At 46.8% G+C, this 21,312-nt stretch overlaps 1 protein-coding gene across 1 annotated transcript in view; it reads right to left on the bottom strand.

The window, feature by feature from the left end:
* The window catches only part of LOC147011697 (synaptotagmin-14-like), a 248,794-nt gene extending 238,229 nt beyond the window's left edge, over positions 1-10,565 (bottom strand). Inside the window, exon 1 of the mRNA XM_085856244.1 lies at positions 10,406-10,565. The gene's annotated coding sequence lies outside the window, so the exon portion shown is untranslated. The remainder of the gene's footprint in view (positions 1-10,405) is intronic.
* Between the last annotated feature and the right edge of the window lie 10,747 nt (positions 10,566-21,312).

Raw genomic sequence — 21,312 nt, 5'->3', positions numbered from 1 at the left:
GGGGGTAAAACGCTGACCTCAGTTCCAGTGTCACCTAAAAATTTGGTGCCAGTGGTCCGGTGTTCCTGTCACTGATGAAAAATAAGCGACTTGGTTGATGGTCGCCAGATTGACTTGTCACTGATAATCGCTGACTGTGGCGCTTCCTGACTGGGAAACAGGGCAGCTTGTGAAGTTGCAAGGCTGAAAGCATTGTATGCATTCTTCCCAAATCGCCAATGATACCAACACTTGCTCCCTGCATGTTGCTGTGCACCAGGACTACAGGATTGTCGTCCCTTCCTTCGCTGGTTCCCATGGGTCCAACTCCGACCACGCTCTTCTTTAAGATGGCATGGAAGGGTCAATAATCTCTTTGACTCTCTAGAAAATCCTCTTTATCTATTTGGTGATGACTCCACCAATCCCTCATCCTACAGACAAGCAGGCTGCAGCCGCTTCCCTCTTTTCAGACCTTGACAAAATCACAAGCTTGTCAAACACTTGGAATTTGTCTTTCAATCCTGACAAATCTTACTCTCATCATCTCTCTCCAAAAGGACCGCCTGGCCACCCTCCTATCCACTTTCTTAACAATCCTCTTGAGGAAGTTCAGTCATTCAAACTCCTGGGTCTCACTATCACCCACGGTCTTTCTTGGGTAAACCACATTTCTAAGTTAGCCTCCAAAAGCCAGTCGCCGACTGGGCATCCTCCGCCGTGCAAAGTCCTTCTTTGGCACAATTGAACTCCTATCCACATACAGTACAAGGCCTTCATCCACAGCATGGTGGTGTACTGCTCTCCTCTCTGGGCTGGCTTCACTGCCTCACGACCTGCTCAACTTGACGCCATGGAGATCAAGACCTTCAAGATCATTGGAATCTTCCACGCTGAAGCTTAGTCTATGGGTCTATGGGTCTATCACTTAGCCATCACAGACAGGCCGGTGGTCTCTTTGTCTTCTTCCGCCTCCTTTCTGGTCTTTTACCCTCTGCTCTTTCTGTGCTTTGTCCCCCCCCCCAACCCCCCACTCCCTCAGCTTTCTGCAGGGCTAAAATGGTCCACCATCAACCCCCTTCTAGTAAGACTACCTCAATCCAGTATCACTGTTCACATCCACTCATTTGTTCTTCTTTTTTTCCCACCTGTGGAATCAACTTACACATCTTCGTCAATCTCATTCTTCCCTCCAGGTCGTCAACAGCTGTTCACCACCATCTCAGATTGTCCTCAATCCTAAACCATGATCTTTTCTACCCTCGTTAACTCTACCCAAATTCCTCCTCCTCCCAAATTTCCAATTTTCTCTCCTTGAAATTTCCTTCCATGTCCAACTTGTCTACCCCATGCATGCGTGTTTTGTGTCCTGTTTTTGGCTGTTACGTCCTGATCCGTTCACTATACTCACTCTTCTACAAGCCTCGACTATGTATACAAGTGTGCACATTTATATTTACAATTCAATTCTAACTTCAGTTTCCCATCTACTTCTGGGCAAGCACAAACACCACCATGGGGCGCTATTTCGGCTACATACATACATACATACATACATACATACATCTGGGATAGCTGCATTCTATTAAATCTAGATGGTCTAACAGGGTCTATATGTCGATAGGGTCTACAGGGGTATAATGATCTAAACTCTAAAGGGTCTAAGGAGCCTGAAGGTGTCTAAGGGTTTGAAAGGGTCTAATGGGTTTAAAGGGTCTAAAATTTCTAAATGGATCAAATAGGTCTAAAGGGTGTGCAGGTCTAAGGCAGTGTTTCTCAAGGTGGGGCGTGGCAATATGTTGGTGGGGGCATGAGGATTCATAATTAATGAATCAATACATGATCACTTTCATTGCTTTGCACTTTCAAATTTTCAAAAGTTTGAAGCTGCGACTGATGCCTCATAGCGTCATAACTAAAAACTGCTTCACCGCGCCCTTGTTATAGTCAATCCGCCGGTAAGGCGTGCCCTTGATCAATTCAATGCTGTTACGTCACTATGACTCGCTTTTCGTCAAGGGGAATTCCTTATATGTAGTATATACTGTAGTGTCTCCAATCATGGTGGGGCGCACGATTTTTTTGAAAATCAAAGTGGGTGTGGGACAAAAAAGGTTGAGAAACACTGGTCTAATGGATCCTAAGGGGTTCTAAGAGTGTTTTTGGTCTATCGGGGTTTAACAGATCACAAGGGGTCTAAATGATCGATGGAGTTTAAGGGGTCTAAAGGGTCTAAAGGATCAAGGGGTCTCAGCAGTTTAAAGGGTCTAAAAGTATGTTCCAATCGTAAGTAATTAATGGACATGTAGGAGTTTCTGATACATATGTGATAGCTGCATGATAGTAAGATTATAATTCTGCCTCGTGTTGGTTTAACGGTTAAGGTGGCTGGCTTCAGAATTTAGGGTCTGAGTTTGAGCCCCTGCCTTTCCGTTAAATAATACCAGGTGCGTTGACCCAGCCTGTCATCCTTTTGAGGTCGGTAAAATGAGTACAGTACCAGCTTACTAGAAACAGGAGGCACCGCATCAGTGGCACAGCCATGCTCCCAGCAATGATGCAACAAAGCAGCTACAGGCTGCATTCAAATTAATAAAGCAAGATTATTTATTGTCTTTCATCGTCGGTTTTCTGTGCCATGTATCTCATGTGTTTATCAAATTGCACATATTCCTAAAGGCAGAGACGCCATTAGGGGATGTGCAACCTATGCAATTGCATGGGACCCCGAGATAACAAGGGGCCCCCCGAGAGTGGGATCTCACCTTGCTGACAAACATATCAACTTGTGAGTGGTGAAAAACACAGCACAAAGGGAATGCTCCATCAATCCATGTTAAGGAAGGAAATTAATTGATTGAAAAAGTTTTCCCTGATGCTGTTGACATAACTATTAAAAATTAGGTGATGTTATTATTAGTAGAGAAAGCAAGTGAAGTAATAACTACGTTTAATGTACACAAATGCAACAATAATCACAATAAAATTGTATAATTCCTAATGTTAATACATATCGATATTGTTGAAGAAATCCACGCGACAATTTATTGTACGATCACAAAACACCCCCATTGGTAAATGGGCTAACCCATTGGTTCCCAACCTATGGTCCAGTGGTCCACGAGTAAACAGCAGGTGGTCCATAAGTTACTCCCCCCTACCAAAAAAGTTATCTTTCAGGTTGTGCATGTTTACTCAATAAACGCAGGTCGTTCAATTCACCTCCTCGACTTCCATCATCTATTTATACATATGTTCTTTCCTGTACTCTTCTACATTTGCTCGCTTTTGATGAAATTCTAAGCGGAGCATTCAAAGCAGCTGTTTTAACTGAAATGGATAGGAATATTAACTTTCCATTCATGTTCAACAATGACGTATATCATAGTCTGCCACAATGTTACATCACATCCTGTACACTGTGCAATCATGTTTCCACTTTCGTGCTGCATCCCACCAAACTTGTCTTCATATTTCCAGAGTGTATTTTTAAAAATAATACCACGACTGGTTCGACTTGGTGAGCAGTGAACACACACAGTGCATTGCAGAATGGAGAGATTTCTTATACGAGCGAGTGGTAGCGGGGACCAGCCTGGGCCTACGACTGGAATCGAAGAATCTCATCAGCCACCTTAAAGGTCCCATGACACTCAAAACTTTCTGGTTATTTATATATTAACTTGACCTTCCTAGTGAAGAAATCACCCATGTTTCTTTTTTAAAATCAACAATGGGATAATTAGACCAATATTTCAAACATTTGTAGTGCTTTTCACAACTTGCTATGCTTCGCCCCTAAAAAAGTGGGGTTCAGCCGAACCGCAGGTCACGTGACCGTTGAAGTCATCTCCAGAACGCGACTCGCTCAGAGTCGATTGATTAGACGTCGCGCATCGTATAAAGTACGTACATATGCATTGTGCACATTTGTTTGCTATCTCACTGATCGTCTTAATTCCTGTGAATGTTTCGCGGAAGTTTCCTCACACACAGAGACAAGAAATTCTGCTTCTGAGCCGTGTATGCACAACAATCACAAGGCAATTATTTATCCCTTTACTACCTTGTCGTAGTCATGTACAAATCCAATACATGTATGCACAATAAAGGGCTGTACCATGTCCACAAAATATTAAATGTGACTGTTGAACGTTTCCATTAAAAAAAAACTTACAGGGACATACAAGTAAAATACTAAAGATTAATATTGCATCATTTCAAGGCGCAAGGAGATAATTATAGAATAAAACAATGTGAAAAACTTGCACCCACATTTTGCAGCTTATTGAATTGTTCGTTGAAACCAGCCTGCTGGGACAGGTACGATTCCACATACATGCAAGCCAGGTATGGCTGCACTCGACATACATGGGTTTATTCTAAAGTGAAGGTACTGCTTCCATTGGCTTGCTATTCATTAACATTTAGCCAAAATGCTGCAATAAATGAACAGGGAAAAATATGTTGGCACAACTATGAAAGACAAATTTATCTGTCCCATTACACGGCCTCATAGCCTTGGGACTCTTACGCATTGACTTATACATTGTGTGCATGCTAATACAAGTTACTTGTCAACTCTAGATTTCTAGACTAGTCCGATAAATCCGTCGTCCGTCCGACTAGTCCGATAAATCTGACGTGCTGTAGCTTTCTTTTATTATTCTCTTTTCTTCATTGTTTTCTACTGGCGCTACATGGCGACAGTAGGAATAAAATAAATAAAAATGCAACAGAACGTCAGATTTATCGGACTACTCGAGACAATTGTGTCACAAGGTGTGTTCTGCACACAAGTTTTCATCGTATCCGGACAGCGAGATTTCTTCGTTTTATGCGCGGAGAGACACGACCGATGACATGCGCTGGCCTTGATTGCGATTCATTCGCCGCGGAGCAACATGTCTGCTGCGCTGCGCTGGTCACATCACTAAAATAGTTCTGATATCAAGCAGTATGCAAGTAGAATTTACATTATTGAATTACGAATAGGATTTAGTCTAACCAGTTGTTATTGCCAAGTCTTCCTTCGATGTCCTCCCGATCATCATGAACTCCGGGAATTTCATCACCAGTTGCCTCTGCTTGTCCTGTTTCAGGCTCGAATTGGTAAGGCCGTATTCCATTTCCAGCTGCCTGAATTTCACCTCCCGCGACTACGTTATCCGACAATTCTCCACTTCATTCAGACCAAAATCCTTCATTTTTCTCACACTCACTGTCGCCACCAGACAAATCAAAGTCCATGTCATCCATTATTCAAAACCAAATGTTTGATTTTTAAAGCAGAAATGAACGAAGCGTTTGAGTCGACCAATCGAATGTGGAAACACACAGGAAGCCAATACAATCACGGAGACCACCAACCCGAGTAATTTGCGTGCAGCCTTTGTTCTTGAGATGACGTCATGTGGGTTACGCGTCGTTCAGTAGATTTCGGCAGAATTTTTATGGGCGTTCCCTAAGAGTATTTTTTATTTTTTACATTTTACAGAACGAGTATTGTGAGAAAACATTGTCAAATCAGAATTAACAATTAAAACCTCCTTTAGGATATATATATATATATATATATATATATATATATATATATATATATATATATATATATATATATATGCAATTTTAGTACTTTTAAAAGGAAAGAAAGCCTCCACGTCAGAAATATAATCCAGAATATTTAACCTTGGCATTTGCATTTATTGGATCCGAGGATGAACCAAAGCCACAGTGCGTTGTTTGTCAGGAGGTATTGTCAAACAAAGCGCTTAAACTCGCGAAATTGTACCGCCATCAATCTACAAAGCATCCGGAATGTGAAAAGAAGCCACATTGAGCTTTTTCAACAAAAGAAACAGGAACTTTTCCATCAGGAGTTTACAATGCGTAGAATGACAACTGTACTTGATAATGGTTTGAAAGCATCTTTCCTAATTTCGCTGAGGATTGCAAAGTCCAAACCCCCCACCACAGTTGGGGAACATCTTGCGATGCCATGTGAGGGATGTGTGTGAGTGTTTATTTGACTCCAAAGCTGTAAAAATAATATTAATAATAATAACTTGCCTCCATTCCAATCTCAAACAATACAGTTTGTCATCACATTCAAGACATGTCACTCGATATAGAAGAGCAACTTTTTCAACATCTTTGAGGAAAGAGATTCACCATTCAACTTGAATCCAGAGACATTGCTGGTTTAGCTCAATTACTTTCTGTTTTTTCAGGTTTTTTTTAGTTTTCAAATGTTGTGAAAAAAGGGGGTAAGTGGTTCAACGTGGTCCATATATGGAAAAAGGTAGGGAACCACTGGACTAACCCATGCGCATGGTGGCGGAACATTGCGGTTCTTAAAATCAAAGCACCTGTCCCAGGGATGAAACGAAACGACCCGAGCAGTGCTGAAAAGCTGGAAAAGCAACAATAGAGGGAAAGGGTTGAAAAGCACCTGAAATTACCTTTCTTCAAGTGCTTTCTTTCTTTAACAAGTGCTGGGGTGTGTTCGATTACCAATCAGCTTGTGGAGCGCACGCCAAATGGTTTAACCTTCACACTCCAACGAAAAGGTTGATAAGGAACGACTGGCTCGGCAAGTGATAGTAAGCTGATTGGTAATGGAACACTCCCCTGGATCAGCTTTTTGTGTGAGTTTGTATTTTCAACTGGCAGTGAGATTAGGGGATAAAACCGTTATTCTAATTGCATTGAATGAGAAATTCACTTACGGGAGTTATTATCCCTTTTATAATAGTCAATTATTGTATCATGTTATTATCCCTTTTATAATAGTCAATTATTGTACTATTATTCCTGGTGTTGGCTTAATGGTTAGGTTGGTGGCTTAGGATCCAAGGATCCTCAGTTCAAATCCTGCTTAGCTGTTGAATTAATCCCAGGTAGGGTTGACTCTGCCCATCATCCTTATGAGGTTGGCAAAATAAGTACCAGCATGCTGGTATTCTGTGTTGGAGTGGTGACATGTCCAGGATTGTTCCCAATAGCCAAGGAGACTGCTTAGGCAGCACTAACGCTCTGCACAGAGTATGGTCCCAATGAATGGAGTGGAATTGTACTATTATTTTTATTAATACTAGTACGTGCCCGTACATGCGTGCCCATGCGTGCGTGGCCGTACGTGAAAAAAATTTTCACACCGCGAGCCAGAAACAACAACCACACAGGCCGTTCCTTCGCTCTCGCGTGCCCGTGCATGCATGCCTGTACGTGCACCCCCCCCCCAAAAAAAACAAAACTTTCAAACAACCACACAGGCTGTTCCTTCGCTCTCGTAAATGACGACTGGATTGGGGCATTGTGTTTATCTATAAATGTTGTTCGTCTTTCGGCTGCTCCCATTAGGGGTCGCCACAGCGGATCATCCGTTATGATCCGCATACGGATTTGGCACAGGTTTTACGCCGGATGCCCTTCCTGACGCAACCCTGGTCGCCTTTTACGACACATGGATAAGGATTGGGTTTCGCCATGATTCCGGGCTGCCCTACACCCTCTCATAGAGCGGCCCAGCGCAGATACCTGTCCTCAAGCGATCCTCCAACCCAAGCCTCCGAGTCGCCGGATTACAGGTGCACGCCACTATGCCCGGTTGTGTTTATCTATAAATGCGCATAAGAAATCGAGAAATTATTAGAATACATTAAGTCATCACTATCTGGAAGTGGTGCGTGCCCATATGGAATGTTTACATGCATTCCACGAATTATCGCTTGCATTGAAGTAACAACTGCTGTGATACTTACACACACAGAGTTAATTAAAATCAAAATTAAAATAAAGTTTACCTCCCTGTCTTTGCTTGCCATTGACCATTGCCACTCCTACAGCACGGTAACTAAGGCACCGATTCCCATCGTAACCGGCACGGCCCGTGACGTCATCGTCGGCCGGCCGCGCTCCGGCCTACGCAGCCACGCCTACGCAGCAACGTGTCCTTTCATTGGTTGGTAAATAAATGGCCATAACTTGGGAAGCACTTGTCCGATTAATATCAAACCTTGAAAAGGCACACCCACAGGGCCCCAGCAATATACCTGGCAAGTTTCAATTAGATCGGACCAGTGGTTGTCGAGAAACAGCGGTCACAGAGACAGAGACAGACACACACACACACACACACACACACACACACACACACACACACATTGATGGAATTATAGATAGATTATTAGTTATTTTACAAAACTGTAATGTTAATATTATTATTATGCTATTGTCATTATTCTTGTTATTACTTTTGTCAATTGAAGTGGCCTTGGAAAAATACTTCGATAAGGTGGAACGATATACGAGGGTGGGGGGGGGGGGCAATAAAACATGGGAATTCCTCCACATTTTTTTTGCAATCGAGTCGAAAGCAAAATCGGCTAAGCAAGTGTGAAAATAACACAAAGTCCTCTTACTCGTGATACAAATTAAGGATTCTGAAATGTCACTCGTAATACCTTCTTCAACCACCACCGGACGCGGCACTACACGGTACACATTTACAAAGTTTTAGCATAGCCCCACCTTCGGCACTCCTGGTGAGAAGTGGAGGCTGTGGGGGAGGGGGACAAATTAAATTGCTGAAACCTTTGCCATATGACCCATCATCCCCTTTGCAAGTTTAATTGAGATTGCATAAGTAAAGACCGAATCCATCGACATCAGACAGACAGATGCCAAAACACATATTTTAATCTGATGACAGATTGGCAGGGCTCACGGAGGGGGGGGGGGGCACGAGGCTATTATTGCGTTTTTCCATGGGGTCCTCAAATGACCAACACCGCCTCTGCCTTCAGGCTGCCCATATATCTATTCATGCCCTTTTTCCGTAATGATGATTCGGTTAATTTACAACTCCTGGAGGGAAATAAATGAATTTGGGTAATCTCTTTGTTTGGCTCATCGTGTGAAATCCGTTCAGACTCGAGGTGTCAAAACTGCTCAGGAAGCACTTTCTGAATTTGGCCTTGTAGTTTGGATATTCCTGGGATTAAATTCTTGCATTTACCATTCCCTCCTTTAGTCACTTGCGGTTGTTGTTGGGGGCTGTACATGCAACGATACATTGTTTATTTTACATGAAGTGCACAATTCTTAATTCAGTGATCAAGTTGGAATACCACATATCAATTAATATAAGAACAAATTGCAAAATCTTCAAATATGTGGGAGATACCATTTTGTGTTCCCATCTGAACACCTTCATCATGATACTGGAAAACCAGATTCACAACTCATAATCGCATGTTGATCTGCCAATTGCACCCTAACCTAATACAATGTGACAGTTTAAAGTTGGGTCTGGAATCAAAACCCAGACCAAGAAAGATTAGAAAATGGATTATGATGCTACGTCTGCACTATCTCGTCACTGATTAAATGATGAAGTTTGAGTTGACAAACATGTAATGAATGATGAAGTTGACAACATGAATGCAAAATATTTTCATAAAGGATGACATTCGACAGGAATATGTTTTAGATTATATTTTAGAAGAAAAAAAATACAACCACATCATACGTGTATGGAAAATAAGCGGGACCAGCTCTCCCTCCACAAGCAACTTGGAAAAATGTGGTGTGTGACAATGTGTGGGTCAGATATTAATTTCGGTTGAAACCACAGGGATGTCCTCATGTCCTGTGGCTGTGGGGCTGGATTCCCCCTCTACCCCAACTTATTGAAGATTATATGATTCCCTCCCAAGTTTCAACGAAGAAACTTGTGTTCCACGGAACACACACCGGTGGATCCATGATAGTGATTTGGCCACATGCAATCAACACCATCAGGACCGAAATAATCCCGAAGAAACGTTTCATAGCAACAAGTACGACTCAATCAGCGGACACGTGGGGTGTTCAAAAAGTTCCCAGAACTACGAAAAGCCAACTTTTCCCTTTTAAAAATCGCGACATCTTCGTGTACATACTGTACGTGACTCCTAAAGAAAATTAAAATCCCCCAAATTTATTGAACATACACTTCAACGTACATTGAGAAATAAAACATCGGCGTTTCTCGGCCTGCGGGTGCCTCGGTCCGGGAACTTTTTGAACGAGCCCGCACGTCCACGCTGCCACGACCAAACAACGTTTGAGCAAACCGCGTGCCGGTGACATTCGAGCGGAAGTGCAGTGGAAACAATTCGTTCCGGGTCCGAGAGACGGAGCCGCGAAGCGCTGTGACTTTAAATCAAAAAAACAAACTTCGGACGATTGGGGGCGTCAAGGGAAACACATCAATAATCACAATCAGGCGGATCGTGTTCACGTGATTATTGCAGCAAAAAAAAAAATATATATATATATATATATATAAGATGTCTTTTTTTTTTAACCTAAACATGGGCAGGAGACGCGGGAGCGGCGGCTTCACCGGTCCGCGCCAGGTGATCCGGACGTGGGTACTCACTGTCCGCCATGATGGGCGCGCGGGGTTCAGTCGGAAGCTCATCGGACCGCGAGGGAGGAAGCGCGAGCAAGAGGAGGGCCAACGCTCCGCGCCGATCGCGTGCGAAGGCGAGATGGTGCTCACAAGTGTAGGGAGGAGACGGGGGAGGTGGCATGATCATCCGAGCCGAGGGAGGGGCCACTCCGAGCCGGGTGCTCATGGACCGGACGCGCTCTTTACGCATTATGATGCGCGTGTGCGCTATGCTCATCGCGGGGCTCAAACCCAGCTTTATAACCGGCCCCGTTCGTGCAATCTTGCACAATCGTTTGGCTCGATAAGCGACCAATTGGTCTCCCCCCCCCCCTCTACTCGATGACGCGTTCAGCCCCGCAGTGAGTTGGACTGGTGTACCGCTTCGTGTGTATACTAGGACTGCCACGCCTCGATCAATTTTACTCCCGAAAGGTCTTTAATGTCCGGGATCGACGGCATGATGTCCATTCCGCATTTTGTCGCTCGATCGAGTGGTTGTCCGGTGTAAGCAGGTATAGGAGCTCGTTCACTCGTTCACCGGTCCGTCTGTTTCCCGTTAACGACGCGATGCCGGAGACCCTCGACACCTTTGCTCTTGTGGTTCCTCATCACTGAGTTAAAAACCTTCACTGGTCGATTGGCCCCATTTTGGGAAGATGGGAACGCTTGGGATGCGGCCACAAAGTGTCGACACACAAAGGCAATCTGTTTGGAAGACAACACGACAGTAAGCTTCTCGCATGCAAAAGTGGGTTCAAGCAGATTGGACGGCCTCCTTAATGCTTCCTCTTCCAAATACGAGTCAAACGTCCGTTGTGATTTTATTCGCCGATCCCTCGCCAGACACAACCCTCACCGTCATCTTCGTTGTGTTGATGCTCCGTAAATAGTGTTGCATCATCAATGTGCCATTACCCATGGCAGGGAACCGGTGCTGCACAAGCGGTTTGGGAAAAGGTTACACTGGGTGGTTTACCGTTGCCCTCTTTGCAGTCTATTCGGACGGAAATTGTTGGACAGGTTGGGTGTGTGACAACATAGATCGGTATATAGATCCAGATCCGGCCTATCAGTGGGATACAAAACGTTACCTGTTCAGCCTGGTGGTGGCGGAGGTGTGTGCTTACCGAGTGCGGTCCAGTCCCTTAATTTGTTACAAACCAAAGAAGTCTCCTTTTGCTGAGCAGGGAAATTTAAATTGTGACGGCAGTGCTGGGAGCATTGTCAGGTGTGACCTATGAATTTCCCCAGGTCCCAGCAAATAGATATTCCTGATTTACATTTGCTAACACAACAAGGTCTCTCATTATCATTCACTAATATGTAAAGATTGCTCATTTTCATTCGCTGACGTGACTAAGCACCCCTCCCACCGCGAGATAAACACCACAACATTCTATTCATTAACATCAGGACATCAATCATTCCCATTCACTTACACCAAGACGTCCCTCATTCCCATTCACTTACACCACGAGGTCCCTCATTCCCATTCACTTACACCAAGACGTCCCTCATTCCCATTCACTTACACCACGAGGTCCCTCATTCCCATTCACTTACACCAAGACGTCCCTCATTCCCATTCACTTACACCACGAGGTTCCTCATTCCCATTCACTTACACCACAAGATCCCTCATTCCCATTCACTTGCATCATGAATCCTCATTCCCATTCACTTACACCACGAGGTCCCTCATTCCCATTCACTTACACCAAGACGTCCCTCATTCCCATTCACTTACACCACGAGGTTCCTCATTCCCATTCACTTACACCACAAGATCCCTCATTCCCATTCACTTACACCACAAGATCCCTCATTCCCATTCACTTCCATCACGATTCCTCATTCCCATTCACTTACACCACGAGGTCCCTCATTCCCATTCACTTACACCACGAGGTCCCTCATTCCCATTCACTTACACCACGAGGTCCCTCATTCCCATTCACTTACACCACGAGGTCCCTCATTCCCATTCATTAACACCACAAGATCCCTCATTCCCATTCACTGACACCACAAGGTCCATCATTCCCATTAATTAATATGAGGAGTTCCTCATTCACATTCATTAACACCACGAGGTCCCACATTCCCATTCATGAACACCATTAGGTCCCTCATTCCCATTCATTGGCCCCACTCGGTCCCACATTCATATTGTTGCGAATTCGCGCCCGCCGGCGTGCGATCGGCCGCTCGACTCGAATGGTGGCCGCCTCACCCACCTGAACGGACAATTTTACAATTTTGTCGTGACCCTCTCGGAACAACGCCGGGAGCTAGTCACGGGTGGGGGTTTAACCCCACCACGACCGTGCCAATTGCCCACCCGCGCAGGATAGGGTTGCTCACCAAATTCGATCTACCTAAGTACCTGCGCGGATGGTCGACCGGGCGATCGTACCTCGCCGCAGGCCAACTCCAGACACGAACCGCTTAAGCGGTCCGTTCCGTGCTATCGGGATAACCGAGCGGTGTTATCGTCGGCCTCGACGGTTCCGATTAATTATCGGGCGTATTAAGCCCACTACGAACCCTTTTACGTGAAGCAGGATGGAGGGTCAATAAAGAAAAGACGAAGCGAAACGGGAAAACAGTTCACACAATGCACATTTATTACGCGACACACAGAGAGCACACATATACAGCCAAACAGTCAAAATGCACATGTAGCAGTTCAAACAATAAAAGCAACGACGACGCAGGGTTACTACCAACTACGCGCACAAACGGCAACACTTATACAGTTCCACTTTACAGACGGCGCCAACACACATTTACTCAAAAGCAAAGGAAAGAAGCCACCCTCATAGACAAGGGGGCAGACGGGCCTGTAGGCCAATATGTGCGCGGGACCTGAAGGAGCGGCGAGGTCCGCGAGACCGGGTGGGTCCTACCCGCATCCTCGTGACGCGTTGGCGGACGAGCCGCAGATGTGGCCGCGTGGCTGTGCCCCGACTCCGTGCTCCTTGGCGGGTTTCGTTGGCACGACGTTTGGAGTGGGGTGGGAACGGGGCCCCCTTTGTTGCACTATCTCAGCACGGGGGAAAAGGGGGAATTGTTGATTCCCTGGGGGAGGGAGAATGGCTGGCTGGCTTGGGTCCCGCGACGAGCGATCTCCCACCGTGACCTCGTCGCCGACCGCCGTCTTTCTCGCCTCTGACCCGAGCTCCTTGGCCTCTTCCTACAAGTCTCCTTAGCTGACTGCAGAACCCAACTCGATGCCTTCGCCACCCAACTCCACACTCTGCTGCTGCCACACTCTGCTCTTCCAACCAAAAACTGACTCTTCGCCCTATTCGCATTGCACTCGCCGTTTTATAGGCCGGCAGGAGAAACAATATGCAAATTTCCGGATCAGGATGAGCTCGGGGGCGGAGCTACGCTCACCCATTGGACGGAAGAAAAGTGGGCGTGAACCTCCCCTGATCCTAAAATTTGCATATTTCGATTTCACACAGACGCGCTTGGAGGCGGGGCCAAGCCGCTCCGCGCTTGCTAATTCGACGGATCAGAAGTGGGCGTGTAGCGTTCTTGATCCGAATTTTCCCTCGGAAAGGCCGCTATTTGCACTCGCGGCTCGGTGCGTATCTTGAACGAGCTCAAGACAGCCCGACGCTCAGTGTTCACAGGTGGTGCGGGAATGGCCGTAGAAGGAGAGAGGTGAGGGTGGTGGAGGGTTTATCGGTGGTGGTTTGATGGTTATGGCGGTTGAGACGTGGTTGGTTCAAAATAAAGATAGAACAGAAAAACAGCTATCTCAAAGGGTCGCAGCCCGAATGAATCACATTTATTCCCTCAAAACAACGGGTTTGGGGCTAACTACACATGTACTTAGAGTTATCTCACCTACGGGCCCTTCATGGTGTTTTGCGAATTTCCACAGCCGTAACAATATTCATTAACACAACGAGGCCAAAGGGTGGAGACAACCATACCTGGTGCCCAACTGTGTCTGCAGATGTCCTCTTGCAGTTTGGTTACCTTTTTCTCGGAGGTTCGTGGCAGTATTAGCACTCTGGCCACCGTAAAACACTTCATTCCGCAAAACCCATAAAAAACGCAAATAAAACTGAAAACACACTCCATGGGAGTACCTCCTATGCAGATCCCCTTCGCAGGGCAGCTCACCAGATGACGGGATTTGGGCAAAGCCAAAGGCAAAAGCCTTTTGGGCAAATTTGGGTAAAAATGACCCCCATCCTTTGATAGGAGGAAAAGCACAGGGTAACCTTCCTGGGTCGGATTGCGGTGATGGGTGTCAGGGTAGTGCTGTGGTGACCTCCACCAGACGGTGGTTTCCTTGGGTTAACCTGAGGTGGTCCTTTCAGGTGGGTACTTGGAATATCCTATCCGGAAGTGAAGATGATCTGCTCTGTTATCATCTGAGCTCAAGCGTTTGAACAGTATTGTTGCACTCTTTGAGGTACAAAGACGAGATAGTGGCGAGATTATGGCGGGTGGTTACACCTACTATTGGTTTGGTCGTCCTGTTGGCGACCATGCCCAAGGAGTTGTTGTAGCTGTGTCCAATAAGCTCACTCCAATCATAATTGAGGTAACATCGGTCAATGAGCGTATTTTGAGACTAAGGATTCGTCACTCCTTGGGTGTTGTTTCTCTGGTCTCTGTATATGCTCTGACTGAGATGAGTGATCTCACCGTGAAGGACACATTCTACGCCACGCTTGAGTCTGTGGTTGATCAGTGCCCTAGGTGAGATACACTTCTAGTCTTGGGGGATTTCAATGCATCGACTGGAACTGATAGGGATGGTTATGAGGTGTGTGTTGGTCCCCATGGGTCAGGAACTGTGAACCTGAATAGCACTAAGTTCCTTGAATTTGCAAGAAGTCATGGACTTAGGGTGGCTGGTTCATGGTTTCAGCGCCCACAAGCTCATCGCTGGACTTGGTATTCCAATGCTGGCAGTGTGGAAAAAGAGGTTGACCATGTGCTCCTTAATGGTCGGCTGGAGGATGATCCAGAACTGCAGGGTCTACCGGAGAGTTCAGTTCCTCAATACCGACCACAGGCTTGTTATAGCAACTCTGAAGTTGCAGCTTAAATCCAGGAGAATGGTACCATCCCAGCTGAGGCTGGATGTTGGCAAGCTCAAGGATAATAAAACTATATGTGTGCTGAGGGTGGACAAGGAAGCCAATGCGCAAAGAATCTGTGAAGGGGTGGACTGTAGAGGATCACCTGTAGTCAAGTGATTCTCGTCCTGCTTAAAGGGGAATTCACGCATTGTGTTCCTCCAAGCCCATCCCTCGGTGTACTGCAGTTAGAGCGGAGGGTGGTGGCCACTTCACAGAGGATTCTAAAGTGAAGACCCTCTTGGCCAGTTAGTTTGAGCAGCTGTACCAAGCTGATCCACCAGCTGTTGAGATGGATGTCAGGTGTGTTACAATCCCTTGTGCTGACCCTCCAATCAACTGCGATCCACCTTCGTTTGTGGAAACACAGGCTGCGATGAAGCAGTTGAAATGGGGTAAAGCTCCTGGGATCTGCGGCATCCATGCTGAACTTATCAAGGCTGGTGGAAATGCTGCACTCGTGTCATTGCATGCAATTCTGTGCTCTGCCTGGAACACAGGCATCATCCAATCTGACTGGAAGAGGGGCCTTGTTGTCCCTCTCTGGACAAGGAAGGGTGATCGCCAGGACTGTGACAGCTACCGAGGGGTGACGTTGATCTCAGTGTCGGGCAAGGTCTTTGCTCGGATAATTCTTGATTGGGTTCGCCACCATCTGCTTGAGCACCAGCGTCCAGAGAAGTCAGGCTTTCCACCAAAGAGGTCAACGATTGACCGTATCAGTGAGGCTGCTCGCGGTGGGGGCTTTTGGACAAAGCTTGGTGGGGGAGTTATTTCGGTGACATTAAGAAGCTGATTAGATTTTGGTTCAGGTCTGAATCGAGATCCAGCCTAGATCCAGCCGATCGGTGCAGAGTGTGCACAAAGCGTAAACTGTTCAGCCAGGCAGAGGTATGCACTCCACCGAGTGCTGTTCTTGTTTCGTATGCAGCCTGTGGCTGCTGGTTGCATCATTTTCTGGGAGCACGGATGTGCCACTGATGCAGTGGCCCCCTGCTTCCAGTAAGCTGGAACTCATTTTGCCAACCTCGGAAGGATGACAGGCTGAGTCAACCCAGCTGGTGTTGGTTAGCAGTATGACAGAGGCTCAAGACCCTAGGATCTTCAGGCAGTCACCATAACCGTTTGGCCAACACCAGGCTTGGCATCGTTAATAAGAACATGTGATAAGAGTTAACATTAAAAAAAAAAAGACAAAATAACAGGGAAAACAGCCACGCAGGTTCACTCAGAACCAAAACCCACTTCATTGCAAGAACCTCCCACGCTGTTTCCTACCTGGTGACATATGTCCTGGCATTGCGGCCGACCCACTGTTCCATATTTTGGACATCCAAGTCCGACAATTAAAATGGAGGTCGGGCATATGTGAAGGGCCCTCATTGTTCTAATGCTTGCTGGCAGGATGGCTTCGAGGTATGCACACTCGCCTTTAAGCTATCTTGTGTGGGTTCGAATCCCGACGCAGCTGTTTCACAGGCAGGATGATTCATCCATGTGCGTGCCCATCCCTCGGATGGACGTTAATTTGGGTGTCCTATCTGCATCTGCTGGCATTAGCTGGTGGACTTTAAACACGTCACGGTGTTCTTTGTGAAGAGTGGGTGAGCTATCGCCGGCAGCGTGAACAAATTACAAACTCCTGCCCCAACTTACAGAGGGTTATAAATGCTCAGAAAGTTCATTTCATCCCAAAATTCCAATAAACGTTGAATAACCTCTGGGGCTCAGACGAGCATTATCACGTCACTTGTGCATTATCACGTCACTTGTGGGAAGGCAGGGAAGTGAACAATGAATATCCATCATTGAAACACACATCACAAACAAAACAAACAAACTGCTTCCTCAAAACTTCTCCCAACTCCATGCAGTGCCTGGTGTTGGCTTAATGGTTAGGGTGGTGGGCTTGGGATCCTAGGGTCCTGAGTTCAAATCCCCCTCGGCTGTTGAATTAATACCAGGTGGGGTTGACTCTGCCTGTCATCCTTCCGAGGTCGGCAAAATGAGTGCCAGCTTGCTGGTATCCTGTGTCGGAGTGGCGACCCGTCCAGGATTGTGTCCAATAGCCAAGGAGACTGCTTCGGCAGCACCAACGCTCTGCACAGAGTGTGGTCCCAATCTCGTCCTCCTCCTCCATGCAGTGATTGCGTGCCCGTTCAAGGTACAAGTCCGAGCTCACGGTTCGGTTCGTGTTTGACATGCTGTCCACTTACCAAAGCGTGCTACAGCTTGCATGTTGAAACGCGAGCATCGCACTCAATCCGTTGGTTCATCGCATGTAGAGAATTATTTGCCCCCGAGTGACACACCGATCACGGGTGTGTTCCAAAGGGACACCTAGGAGCTAAAATGATGGAGACTGGGAGGTGAACTGGGAAACGAAAAAACCAATTGGCCCGTTCAGTGTCTCCCCATTGGAAGCAACGGCTAATAAACCCAGGTTCAAATCCCACATGTTGTACTAAATCGTTTGCTGATGTCCTGGTAATTTCTCCCAATCTCTTTATCCTCCTATAACATGACATTTGTGTTTCGCCTCTTCCATGAGTCTTACATAAATATAATTAAATCGAAATTATTACTTTCGTTTTCTTTAACGACCACGACCATGTCCTTGCGGGGTTGGCCAGGGGAAGTTTTTGACCCAAGTCATTCACGAAGCAGCTGGCCAGGCGTGACGTTCGACTAAGAGGTCAGGGTGCTGTCGATAGCTCGCCCACTCTTTGCAAAGGACACCGTTGGATCTTTAACGTCCACGAGGTCCACCAAATAATGCCGGTAGATAGGACACCAGTTTGGCGCCCATCCGAAGGACGGCACACACATTGATGAATCACCCTGCCTGTGAAACACCAGGATGAGAGTTTATAGCCTGGTCAGGATTCGAACCCAGGCTAAACAGCTTAGAGGCGAGTTAGCATACCTCCAGACCATCTTGCCCACCCCACTTGCATTGCAAGGACATTGGTGGACTCGTTTTTTTCCGATAAATTTCAGACCTACCAATCGCAAACCGACGCTGGAGATATTTTTGGGAGGAGTGATGGAGTGGAGTGGCGGTAGAGAGGCACACGTGATCACGTGGTGTGTGGATACATGGTAGCGAGCGACCCGGTGGTGAGTTCGAACCAAGAAAAACTCAGTGTGAATCATTCCTGAAAGAAAATTTTGATTTTGACACTTATACTATGTAGGGTAATCTCACGCAAATAAAAGGATGAAGTTGATTTTCACAGGGCGGTGTAAAACTCCTACAAAAGCACATCTGAGCAAGAGATTGATGCTTGTAATTCAGCCACTAAGAGACAAGGGTAACCTTGTTGCAGGCGATGAAAGCAGAATGTTTGACGTGATCTCCACTCTGCCATTGTCTACAAGAGGGCATTGATCCAAATGGTTGCTCCGCTAAAACACCCACCCTGGGGAGTGGGGTATTTCACAAGAGGCCTGACCGTTTGATGCCCACTCTATGAGCCCAATTGAATTCATGTGTCCAGGTTCGAATTGGCCCGGCAATTTGACAAATCACATTTCAATGACAAATCGCTGATTGCGTGGCAGGACAGGCCTTTTGAATCTGCTAGAATCAGCCATGGGTGAAATGTATCTGCAGTTGAGGGTGGATTGTTCTATATTCCGCTTCAAAACCATCGGAAATGGGATGTGGGAGTCGTGTCCTTAAACTCCTTAAAGGATAGCAACTGTTACTGCCCAGATGCATTGTTAGATGCAATGTGGGACACCGGAACACATGACAACAACGAGCGAATTCTGAGACTAAGGATTCGTCACTCCTTTGGTGTCATTTCCCTGGTCTCTGTGGATGCTCCGACTGAGGTGAGTGATCTCACTGTGAAGGATGCATTCTATACCAAGCTGGAGTCTGTGTACCAGGCTGATCCGCCAGCTGATCAGTTGGATGTCAGGGTGTGTTACTATCCCTATTGCTGACCATCCAATCCACTGTGATCCACCTTCGTTTGTGGAAACAGAGGCTGTGGAAAACCGGTTGAAATGGGGTTAAGCTCCTGGGATCTGTGGCATCCAGGCTGAACTTCTCAAGGCTGGTGGAAATGCTGTACTCGTGTCGTTGCATGCAGTTCTGTGCTCTGCCTGGAACACAGGCATCATCCCAACTGACTGGAAGAGGGACCTTGTTGTCCCTCTCTGGAAAGGGAAGGGTGTTCGTCAGCACAGCAACAACTACCGAGGGGAGACGCTGCTCTCAGTGCCGGGCAAGGTCTTTGCTCGGATAATTCTTCATAGGTTTCACCACCATCTGCTTGAGCACCAGTGCCCAGAGCAGTCAGGCTTTATACCAAAGAGGTCAACGATTGACCGCATCCTTGCTCTTTGGGTGCTCACCGAACGCAGACAAGAGTTTTGGCAGGAGCTGCTTGCAGCCTATGTTGATCTCTGTAAAGCATTTGGTTCAGTGAATCAGGATGCCTTTTGGACGATTCCTGGTCTTCGTGGGGTATCACAAAGACTGATCAATCTGATGTCTGAACTATACTCTGGTACTGAGAGTGCTGTGAGATGTGGTGGTACCATCTCTGACTTATTTCCAGTTGTTACTGGAGTTCGTCAGAGGTGTGTACTGGCTCCCACACTTTTGAGCACTTGTATGGACTGGATTCTGGGGAGGATGTTGGAGAGATCAAGCTGCAGTGCATCGTTTGGGAATGTCAAAATCTCTGACCTTGATTTTGCAGATGATGGCGTCATCTTGGTGGGGACTCTGGATATCCTTTTGGGGGCCCTCGAGGTGCTGAATAAGCAGTCAGAGCCGCTGGGATTATGGATTTCCTGGGTCAAAACTAAGATCCAAGCTTTCGATGACATCTTGGATGCTGCTGTCTTGTCTGTACCTGTTTGTGGTTAGGATGTTGAGGTCATGAAGAGATTCACTGACCTTGGCAGTGATATTCATGTCTCTGCTGGTTGTGATTCAGAGGTCAATAGACGTCTGTGTCAGGCCTGGGGAGTCGTGGATTCACTGGATCATGGAGTGTGGCGCTGCCGGTACCTGTGCTGGAGGACAAAAATCCGAGTCTTCAGGTCCTTGGTGCTTCCAGTCTTGCTCTATGGATGTGAGAGTTGGACTGTCACCAGGGATTTGAGGAGGCTTAATTCCTTTGGTACCAGGTCTCTTCGGAGAATCCTTGGCTTTCGCTGGTCGGACTTTGTGTCCAATGAGCGGTTGCTGAGAGAGACTCAAATGAGATTTGTTACCTGCATAGTCCGTGAGTGGCAGCTGCAGATGTATGGACATGTGGCTCATTTTCCTGACGCTAATCCTGCTCACCAGATTCTCTCAGCGAGGGAGCCTCGTGAGTGGAGGAGGCCAATGGGCTGACCATGTGCCTCGTGGTTGTTGCATGTTGATTAGCATCTCAAGGAGATGGGGATGGGCCATGCATCGGCCTGGGGGGTGGTCAGACGGAGGTCCGTGGAGTACCGGCGGAAAGTGGACGCAGTGACGCGCTGCTCTGGCGCATGCTCCCACACCAACCAAATGTGGGACCTCGTGGTATTAATGAATGGGAATGTGGGACCTCGTGGTGTTAATGAATGGGAATGTGGGACAGGTCAAGTCAGGTATGGGAGCATGTGCCGGAGCAGCACATCTCTGTGTCCACTTTCCGCCAGTACTCCAGGAGCCTCCCTGTGGCCATCTCCCAGGCAAATGCCTCGCCCATCCCCATTTCCTTGAGATGCCAATCAACCTTCCGTAACCACGAGGCATGTGGGCGGCCCGTTGGCCTCCTCCACTCA

The sequence above is a fragment of the Eptatretus burgeri genome, chromosome 15 (assembly GCF_056783735.1).
Source record: "Eptatretus burgeri isolate ZD-2024b chromosome 15, Ebu_testis_v1, whole genome shotgun sequence".
Lineage (NCBI taxonomy): Eukaryota > Metazoa > Chordata > Myxini > Myxiniformes > Myxinidae > Eptatretus > Eptatretus burgeri.
This window is presented reverse-complemented; position numbering and strand designations above follow the sequence as displayed.